Below are 10800 nucleotides of genomic sequence, written 5' to 3' on the forward strand. Positions count from 1 at the left end.
TGCCCCAACTACCACAACTACTCCACCAAGCACAACTACAGCCCCATCAACTACAACACCTGCCCCTACTACCACAACAACTGCCCCCACCACCACAACAACTCCTGAAAGTACTACACCTGCCCCAACTACCACAACTACTCCACCAAGCACAACTACAGCCCCAACAACTACAACACCTGCCCCTACTACCACAACAACTACCCCCACCACCACAACAACTCCTGAAACTACTACACCTGCCCCAACTACCACAACTACTCCACCAAGCACAACTACAGCCCCAACAACTACAACACCTTCCCCTACTACCACAACAACTGCCCCCACCACCACAACAACTCCTGAAACTACTACACCTGCCCCAAGTACCACAACTACTCCACCAAGCACAACTATAGCCCCAACAACCACAACACCTGCCCCTACTACCACAACAACTGCCCCCACCACCACAACAACTCCTGAAACTACTACACCTGCCCCAACTACCACAACTACTCCACCAAGCACAACTACAGCCCCAACAACTACAACACCTGCCCCTACTACCACAACAACTACCCCCACCACCACAACAACTCCTGAAACTACTACACCTGCCCCAACTACCACAACTACTCCACCAAGCACAACTACAGCCCCAACAACTACAACACCTTCCCCTACTACCACAACAACTGCCCCCACCACCACAACAACTCCTGAAACTACTACACCTGCCCCAAGTACCACAACTACTCCACCAAGCACAACTATAGCCCCAACAACCACAACACCTGCCCCTACTACCACAACAACTGCCCCCACCACCACAACAACTCCTGAAACTACTACACCTGCCCCAACTACCACAACTAATCCACCAAGCACAACTACAGCCCCAACAACTACAACACCTGCCCCTACTACCACAACAACTGCCCCTACCACCACAACAACTCCTGAAACTACTACACCTGCCCCAACTACCACAACTACTCCACCAAGCACAACTACAGCCCCAACAACTACAACACCTGCCCCTACTACCACAACAACTGCCCCCACCACCACAACAACTCCTGAAACTACTACACCTGCCCCAACTACCACAACTACTCCACCAAGCACAACTACAGCCCCAACAACTACAACACCAGCCCCTACTACCACAACAACTACCCCCACCACCACAACAACTCCTGAAACTACTACACCTGCCCCAACTACCACAACTACTCCACCAAGCACAACTACAGCCCCAACAACTACAACACCTTCCCCTACTACCACAACAACTGCCCCCACCACCACAACAACTCCTGAAACTACTACACCTGCCCCAACTACCACAACTACTCCACCAAGCACAACTACAGCCCCAACAACTACAACACCTGCCCCTACTACCACAACAACTGCCCCCACCACCACAACAACTCCTGAAACTACTACACCTGCCCCAACTACCACAACTACTCCACCAAGCACAACTACAGCCCCAACAACTACAACACCTGCCCCTACTACCACAACAACTGCCCCTACCACCACAACAACTCCTGAAACTACTACACCTGCCCCAACTACCACAACTACTCCACCAAGCACAACTACAGCCCCAACAACTACAACACCTGCCCCTACTACCACAACAACTGCCCCCACCACCACAACAACTCCTGAAACTACTACACCTGCACCAACTACCACAACTACTCCATCAAGCACAACTACAGCCCCAACAACTACAACACCTGCCCCTACTACCACAACAACTACCCCCACCACCACAACAACTCCTGAAACTACTACACCTGCCCCAACTACCACAACTACTCCACCAAGCACAACTACAGCCCCAACAACTACAACACCTTCCCCTACTACCACAACAACTGCCCCCACCACCACAACAACTCCTGAAACTACTACACCTGCCCCAAATACCACAACTACTCCACCAAGCACAACTATAGCCCCAACAACCACAACACCTGCCCCTACTACCACAACAACTGCCCCCACCACCACAACAACTCCTGAAACTACTACACCTTCCCCAACTATCACAACTACTCCACCAAGCACAACTACAGCCTCAACAACTACAACACCTGCCCCTACTACCACAACAACTGCCCCCACCACCACAACAACTCCTGAAACTACTACACCTGCCCCAACTACCACCACTACTCCACCAAGCACAACAACAGCCCCAACAACCACAACAGCTGCCCCTACTACCACCACAACTGCCCCCACCAAAACAACAACTCCTGAAACTACTACACCTGCCCCAACTACCACCACTACTCCACCAAACACAACTACAGCCCCAACAACTACAACACCTGCCCCTACTACCACAACAACTGCCCCCACCACCACAACAACTCCTGAAACTACTACACCTGCCCCAACTACCACAACTACTCCACCAAGCACAACTACAGCCCCAACAACTACAACACCTGCCCCTACTACCACAACAACTGCCCCCACCACCACAACAACTCCTGAAAGTACTACACCTGCCCCAACTACCACAACTACTCCACCAAGCACAACTACAGCCCCAACAACTACAACACCTGCCCCTACTACCACAACAACTACCCCCACCACCACAACAACTCCTGAAACTACTACACCTGCCCCAACTACCACAACTACTCCACCAAGCACAACTACAGCCCCAACAACTACAACACCTTCCCCTACTACCACAACAACTGCCCCCACCACCACAACAACTCCTGAAACTACTACACCTGCCCCAAGTACCACAACTACTCCACCAAGCACAACTACAGCCCCAACAACCACAACACCTGCCCCTACTACCACAACAACTGCCCCCACCACCACAACAACTCCTGAAACTACTACACCTGCCCCAACTACCACAACTACTCCACCAAGCACAACTACAGCCCCAACAACTACAACACCTGCCCCTACTACCACAACAACTGCCCCCACCACCACAACAACTCCTGAAACTACTACACCTTCCCCAAGTACCACAACTACTCCACCAAGCACAACTACAGCCCCAACAACTACAACACTTGCCCCTACTACCACAACAACTACCCCCACCACCACAACAACTCCTGAAACTACTACACCTGCCCCAACTACCACAACTACTCCACCAAGCACAACTACAGCCCCAACAACTACAACACCTTCCCCTACTACCACAACAACTGCCCCCACCACCACAACAACTCCTGAAACTACTACACCTGCCCCAAGTACCACAACTACTCCACCAAGCACAACTATAGCCCCAACAACCACAACACCTGCCCCTACTACCACAACAACTGCCCCCACCACCACAACAACTCCTGAAACTACTACACCTGCCCCAACTACCACAACTAATCCACCAAGCACAACTACAGCCCCAACAACTACAACACCTGCCCCTACTACCACAACAACTGCCCCTACCACCACAACAACTCCTGAAACTACTACACCTTCCCCAACTACCACAACTACTCCACCAAGCACAACTACAGCCCCAACAACTACAACACTTGCCCCTACTACCACAACAACTACCCCCACCACCACAACAACTCCTGAAACTACTACACCTGCCCCAACTACCACAACTACTCCACCAAGCACAACTATAGCCCCGACAACCACAACACCTGCCCCTACTACCACAAGAACTGCCCCCACCACCACAACAACTCCTGAAACTACTACACCTGCCCCAACTACCACAACTACTCCACCAAGCACAACAACAGCCCCAACAACTACAACAACTGCCCCCACCACCACAACTCCCGAAACTACTACAACACCTGCCCCAACTACCACCACTACTCCACCAAGCACAACAACAGCCCCAACAACTACAACACCTGCCCCTACTACCTTAACAACTGCCCCCACCACCACAACAACTCCTGAAACTACTACAACAGCTGCCCCAACTACCACAACTACTCCACCAAGCACAACTACAGCCCCAACAACTACAACACCTGCCCCTACTACCACAACAACTGCCCCCACCACCTCAACAACTCCTGAAACTACTACACCTGCCCCAACTACCACCACTACTCCACCAAGCACATCTTCAGCCCCAACAACCACAACACCTGCCCCTACTACCACAACAACTGCCCCCACCACCACAACAACTCCTGAAACTACTACACCTGCCCCAACTACCACAACTACTCCACCAAGCACAACTACAGCCCCAACAACTACAAAACCTGCCCCTACTACCACAACAACTGCCCCCACCACCACAACAACTCCTGAAACTACTACACCTGCCCCAACTACCACCACTACTCCACCAAGCACAACTACAGCCCCAACAACTACAACAACTGCCCCCACCACAACAACAACTCCTGAAACTACTACACCTGCCCCAACTACCACAACTACTCCACCAAGCACAACAACAGCCCCAACAACTACAACACCTGCCCCTACTACCACAACAACTGCCCCCACCACCACAACAACTCCTGAAACTACTACACCTGCCCCAACTACCACAACTACTCCACCAAGCACAACTACAGCCCCAACAACTACAACACCTGCCGCTACTACCACAACAAATGCCCCCACCACCACAACAACTCCTGAAACTACTACACCTGCCCCAAGTACCACAACTACTCCACCAAGCACAACTACAGCCCCAACAACCACAACACCTGCCCCTACTACCACAACAACTGCCCCCACCAACACAACAACTCCTGAAACTACTACACCTGCCCCAACTACCACAACTACTCCACCAAGCACAACTACAGCCCCAACAACTACAACACCTGCCCCTACTACCACAACAACTGCCCCCACCACCACAACAACTCCTGAAACTACTACACCTTCCCCAACTACCACAACTACTCCACCAAGCACAACTACAGCCCCAACAACTACAACACCTGCCCCTACTACCACAACAACTGCCCCCACCACCACAACAACTCCTGAAACTACTACACCTGCCCCAACTACCACCACTACTCCACCAAGCACAACAACAGCCCCAACAACCACAACAGCTGCCCCTACTACCACCACAACTGCCCCCACCACCACAACAACTCCTGAAACTACTACACCTGCCCCAACTACCACCACTACTCCACCAAACACAACTACAGCCCCAACAACTACAACACCTGCCCCTACTACCACAACAACTGCCCCCACCACCACAACAACTCCTGAAACTACTACACCTGCCCCAACTACCACAACTACTCCACCAAGCACAACTACAGCCCCATCAACTACAACACCTGCCCCTACTACCACAACAACTGCCCCCACCACCACAAAAACTCCTGAAAGTACTACACCTGCCCCAACTACCACAACTACTCCACCAAGCACAACTACAGCCCCAACAACTACAACACCTGCCCCTACAACCACAACAACTACCCCCACCACCACAACAACTCCTGAAACTACTACACCTGCCCCAACTACCACAACTACTCCACCAAGCACAACTACAGCCCCAACAACTACAACACCTTCCCCTACTACCACAACAACTGCCCCCACCACCACAACAACTCCTGAAACTACTACACCTGCCCCAAGTACCACAACTACTCCACCAAGCACAACTACAGCCCCAACAACCACAACACCTGCCCCTACTACCACAACAACTGCCCCCACCACCACAACAACTCCTGAAACTACTACACCTGCCCCAACTACCACAACTACTCCACCAAGCACAACTACAGCCCCAACAACTACAACACCTGCCCCTACTACCACAACAACTGCCCCCACCACCACAACAACTCCTGAAACTACTACACCTTCCCCAACTACCACAACTACTCCACCAAGCACAACTACAGCCCCAACAACTACAACACTTGCCCCTACTACCACAACAACTACCCCCACCACCACAACAACTCCTGAAACTACTACACCTGCCCCAACTACCACAACTACTCCACCAAGCACAACTACAGCCCCAACAACTACAACACCTTCCCCTACTACCACAACAACTGCCCCCACCACCACAACAACTCCTGAAACTACTACACCTGCCCCAACTACCACAACTAATCCACCAAGCACAACTACAGCCCCAACAACTACAACACCTGCCCCTACTACCACAACAACTGCCCCTACCACCACAACAACTCCTGAAACTACTACACCTGCCCCAACTACCACAACTACTCCACCAAGCACAACTACAGCCCCAACAACTACAACACCTGCCCCTACTACCACAACAACTGCCCCCACCACCACAACAACTCCTGAAACTACTACACCTGCCCCAACTACCACAACTACTCCACCAAGCACAACTACAGCCCCAACAACTACAACACCAGCCCCTACTACCACAACAACTACCCCCACCACCACAACAACTCCTGAAACTACTACACCTGCCCCAACTACCACAACTACTCCACCAAGCACAACTACAGCCCCAACAACTACAACACCTTCCCCTACTACCACAACAACTGCCCCCACCACCACAACAACTCCTGAAACTACTACACCTGCCCCAACTACCACAACTACTCCACCAAGCACAACTACAGCCCCAACAACTACAACACCTGCCCCTACTACCACAACAACTGCCCCCACCACCACAACAACTCCTGAAACTACTACACCTTCCCCAACTACCACAACTACTCCACCAAACACAACTACAGCCCCAACAACTACAACACTTGCCCCTACTACCACAACAACTACCCCCACCACCACAACAACTCCTGAAACTACTACACCTGCCCCAACTACCACAACTACTCCACCAAGCACAACTACAGCCCCAACAACTACAACACCTTCCCCTACTACCACAACAACTGCCCCCACCACCACAACAACTCCTGAAACTACTACACCTGCCCCAACTACCACAACTAATCCACCAAGCACAACTACAGCCCCAACAACTACAACACCTGCCCCTACTACCACAACAACTGCCCCTACCACCACAACAACTCCTGAAACTACTACACCTGCCCCAACTACCACAACTACTCCACCAAGCACAACTACAGCCCCAACAACTACAACACCTGCCCCTACTACCACAACAACTGCCCCCACCACCACAACAAGTCCTGAAACTACTACACCTGCCCCAACTACCACAACTACTCCACCAAGCACAACTACAGCCCCAACAACTACAACACCAGCCCCTACTACCACAACAACTACCCCCACCACCACAACAACTCCTGAAACTACTACACCTGCCCCAACTACCACAACTACTCCACCAAGCACAACTACAGCCCCAACAACTACAACACCTTCCCCTACTACCACAACAACTGCCCCCACCACCACAACAACTCCTGAAACTACTACACCTGCCCCAACTACCACAACTACTCCACCAAGCACAACTACAGCCCCAACAACTACAACACCTGCCCCTACTACCACAACAACTGCCCCCACCACCACAACAACTCCTGAAACTACTACACCTGCCCCAACTACCACAACTACTCCACCAAGCACAACTACAGCCCCAACAACTACAACACCTGCCCCTACTACCACAACAACTGCCCCTACCACCACAACAACTCCTGAAACTACTACACCTGCCCCAACTACCACAACTACTCCACCAAGCACAACTACAGCCCCAACAACTACAACATCTGCCCCTACTACCACAACAACTGCCCCCACCACCACAACAACTCCTGAAACTACTACACCTGCACCAACTACCACAACTACTCCATCAAGCACAACTACAGCCCCAACAACTACAACACCTGCCCCTACTACCACAACAACTACCCCCACCACCACAACAACTCCTGAAACTACTACACCTGCCCCAACTACCACAACTACTCCACCAAGCACAACTACAGCCCCAACAACTACAACACCTTCCCCTACTACCACAACAACTGCCCCCACCACCACAACAACTCCTGAAACTACTACACCTGCCCCAAATACCACAACTACTCCACCAAGCACAACTATAGCCCCAACAACCACAACACCTGCCCCTACTACCACAACAACTGCCCCCACCACCACAACAACTCCTGAAACTACTACACCTTCCCCAACTATCACAACTACTCCACCAAGCACAACTACAGCCTCAACAACTACAACACCTGCCCCTATTACCACAACAACTGCCCCCACCACCACAACAACTCCTGAAACTACTACACCTGCCCCAACTACCACCACTACTCCACCAAGCACAACAACAGCCCCAACAACCACAACAGCTGCCCCTACTACCACCACAACTGCCCCCACCAAAACAACAACTCCTGAAACTACTACACCTGCCCCAACTACCACCACTACTCCACCAAACACAACTACAGCCCCAACAACTACAACACCTGCCCCTACTACCACAACAACTGCCCCCACCACCACAACAACTCCTGAAACTACTACACCTTCCCCAACTACCACAACTACTCCACCAAGCACAACTACAGCCCCAACAACTACAACACTTGCCCCTACTACCACAACAACTACCCCCACCACCACAACAACTCCTGAAACTACTACACCTGCCCCAACTACCACAACTACTCCACCAAGCACAACTACAGCCCCAACAACTACAACACCTTCCCCTACTACCACAACAACTGCCCCCACCACCACAACAACTCCTGAAACTACTACACCTGCCCCAAGTACCACAACTACTCCACCAAGCACAACTATAGCCCCAACAACCACAACACCTGCCCCTACTACCACAACAACTGCCCCCACCACCACAACAACTCCTGAAACTACTACACCTGCCCCAACTACCACAACTAATCCACCAAGCACAACTACAGCCCCAACAACTACAACACCTGCCCCTACTACCACAACAACTGCCCCTACCACCACAACAACTCCTGAAACTACTACACCTGCCCCAACTACCACAACTACTCCACCAAGCACAACTACAGCCCCAACAACTACAACACCTGCCCCTACTACCACAACAACTGCCCCCACCACCACAACAACTCCTGAAACTACTACACCTGCCCCAACTACCACAACTACTCCACCAAGCACAACTACAGCCCCAACAACTACAACACCAGCCCCTACTACCACAACAACTACCCCCACCACCACAACAACTCCTGAAACTACTACACCTGCCCCAACTACCACAACTACTCCACCAAGCACAACTACAGCCCCAACAACTACAACACCTTCCCCTACTACCACAACAACTGCCCCCACCACCACAACAACTCCTGAAACTACTACACCTGCCCCAACTACCACAACTACTCCACCAAGCACAACTACAGCCCCAACAACTACAACACCTGCCCCTACTACCACAACAACTGCCCCCACCACCACAACAACTCCTGAAACTACTACACCTGCCCCAACTACCACAACTACTCCACCAAGCACAACTACAGCCCCAACAACTACAACATCTGCCCCTACTACCACAACAACTGCCCCTACCACCACAACAACTCCTGAAACTACTACACCTGCCCCAACTACCACAACTACTCCACCAAGCACAACTACAGCCCCAACAACTACAACACCTGCCCCTACTACCACAACAACTGCCCCCACCACCACAACAACTCCTGAAACTACTACACCTGCACCAACTACCACAACTACTCCATCAAGCACAACTACAGCCCCAACAACTACAACACCTGCCCCTACTACCACAACAACTACCCCCACCACCACAACAACTCCTGAAACTACTACACCTGCCCCAACTACCACAACTACTCCACCAAGCACAACTACAGCCCCAACAACTACAACACCTTCCCCTACTACCACAACAACTGCCCCCACCACCACAACAACTCCTGAAACTACTACACCTGCCCCAAATACCACAACTACTCCACCAAGCACAACTATAGCCCCAACAACCACAACACCTGCCCCTACTACCACAACAACTGCCCCCACCACCACAACAACTCCTGAAACTACTACACCTTCCCCAACTATCACAACTACTCCACCAAGCACAACTACAGCCTCAACAACTACAACACCTGCCCCTACTACCACAACAACTGCCCCCACCACCACAACAACTCCTGAAACTACTACACCTGCCCCAACTACCACCACTACTCCACCAAGCACAACAACAGCCCCAACAACCACAACAGCTGCCCCTACTACCACCACAACTGCCCCCACCAAAACAACAACTCCTGAAACTACTACACCTGCCCCAACTACCACCACTACTCCACCAAACACAACTACAGCCCCAACAACTACAACACCTGCCCCTACTACCACAACAACTGCCCCCACCACCACAACAACTCCTGAAACTACTACACCTGCCCCAACTACCACAACTACTCCACCAAGCACAACTACAGCCCCAACAACTACAACACCTGCCCCTACTACCACAACAACTACCCCCACCACCACAACAACTCCTGAAACTACTACACCTGCCCCAACTACCACAACTACTCCACCAAGCACAACTACAGCCCCAACAACTACAACACCTTCCCCTACTACCACAACAACTGCCCCCACCACCACAACAACTCCTGAAACTACTACACCTGCCCCAAGTACCACAACTACTCCACCAAGCACAACTACAGCCCCAACAACCACAACACCTGCCCCTACTACCACAACAACTGCCCCCACCACCACAACAACTCCTGAAACTACTACACCTGCCCCAACTACCACAACTACTCCACCAAGCACAACTAC

General features: G+C 51.8%; 1 protein-coding gene across 1 annotated transcript in view; it reads left to right on the forward strand.

The window, feature by feature from the left end:
• Nucleotides 1-10800, forward strand: part of LOC148660501 (uncharacterized) — a gene marked incomplete at its 5' end in the record, with an annotated part of 54398 nt that overhangs the window by 30170 nt on the left and 13428 nt on the right. The gene's annotated exons all lie outside the window — the stretch shown is intronic.

This window comes from Lepisosteus platostomus, chromosome 6 (genome assembly GCF_059453375.1).
Source record: "Lepisosteus platostomus isolate fLepPlt1 chromosome 6, fLepPlt1.hap1, whole genome shotgun sequence".
Taxonomy (NCBI): domain Eukaryota; kingdom Metazoa; phylum Chordata; class Actinopteri; order Semionotiformes; family Lepisosteidae; genus Lepisosteus; species Lepisosteus platostomus.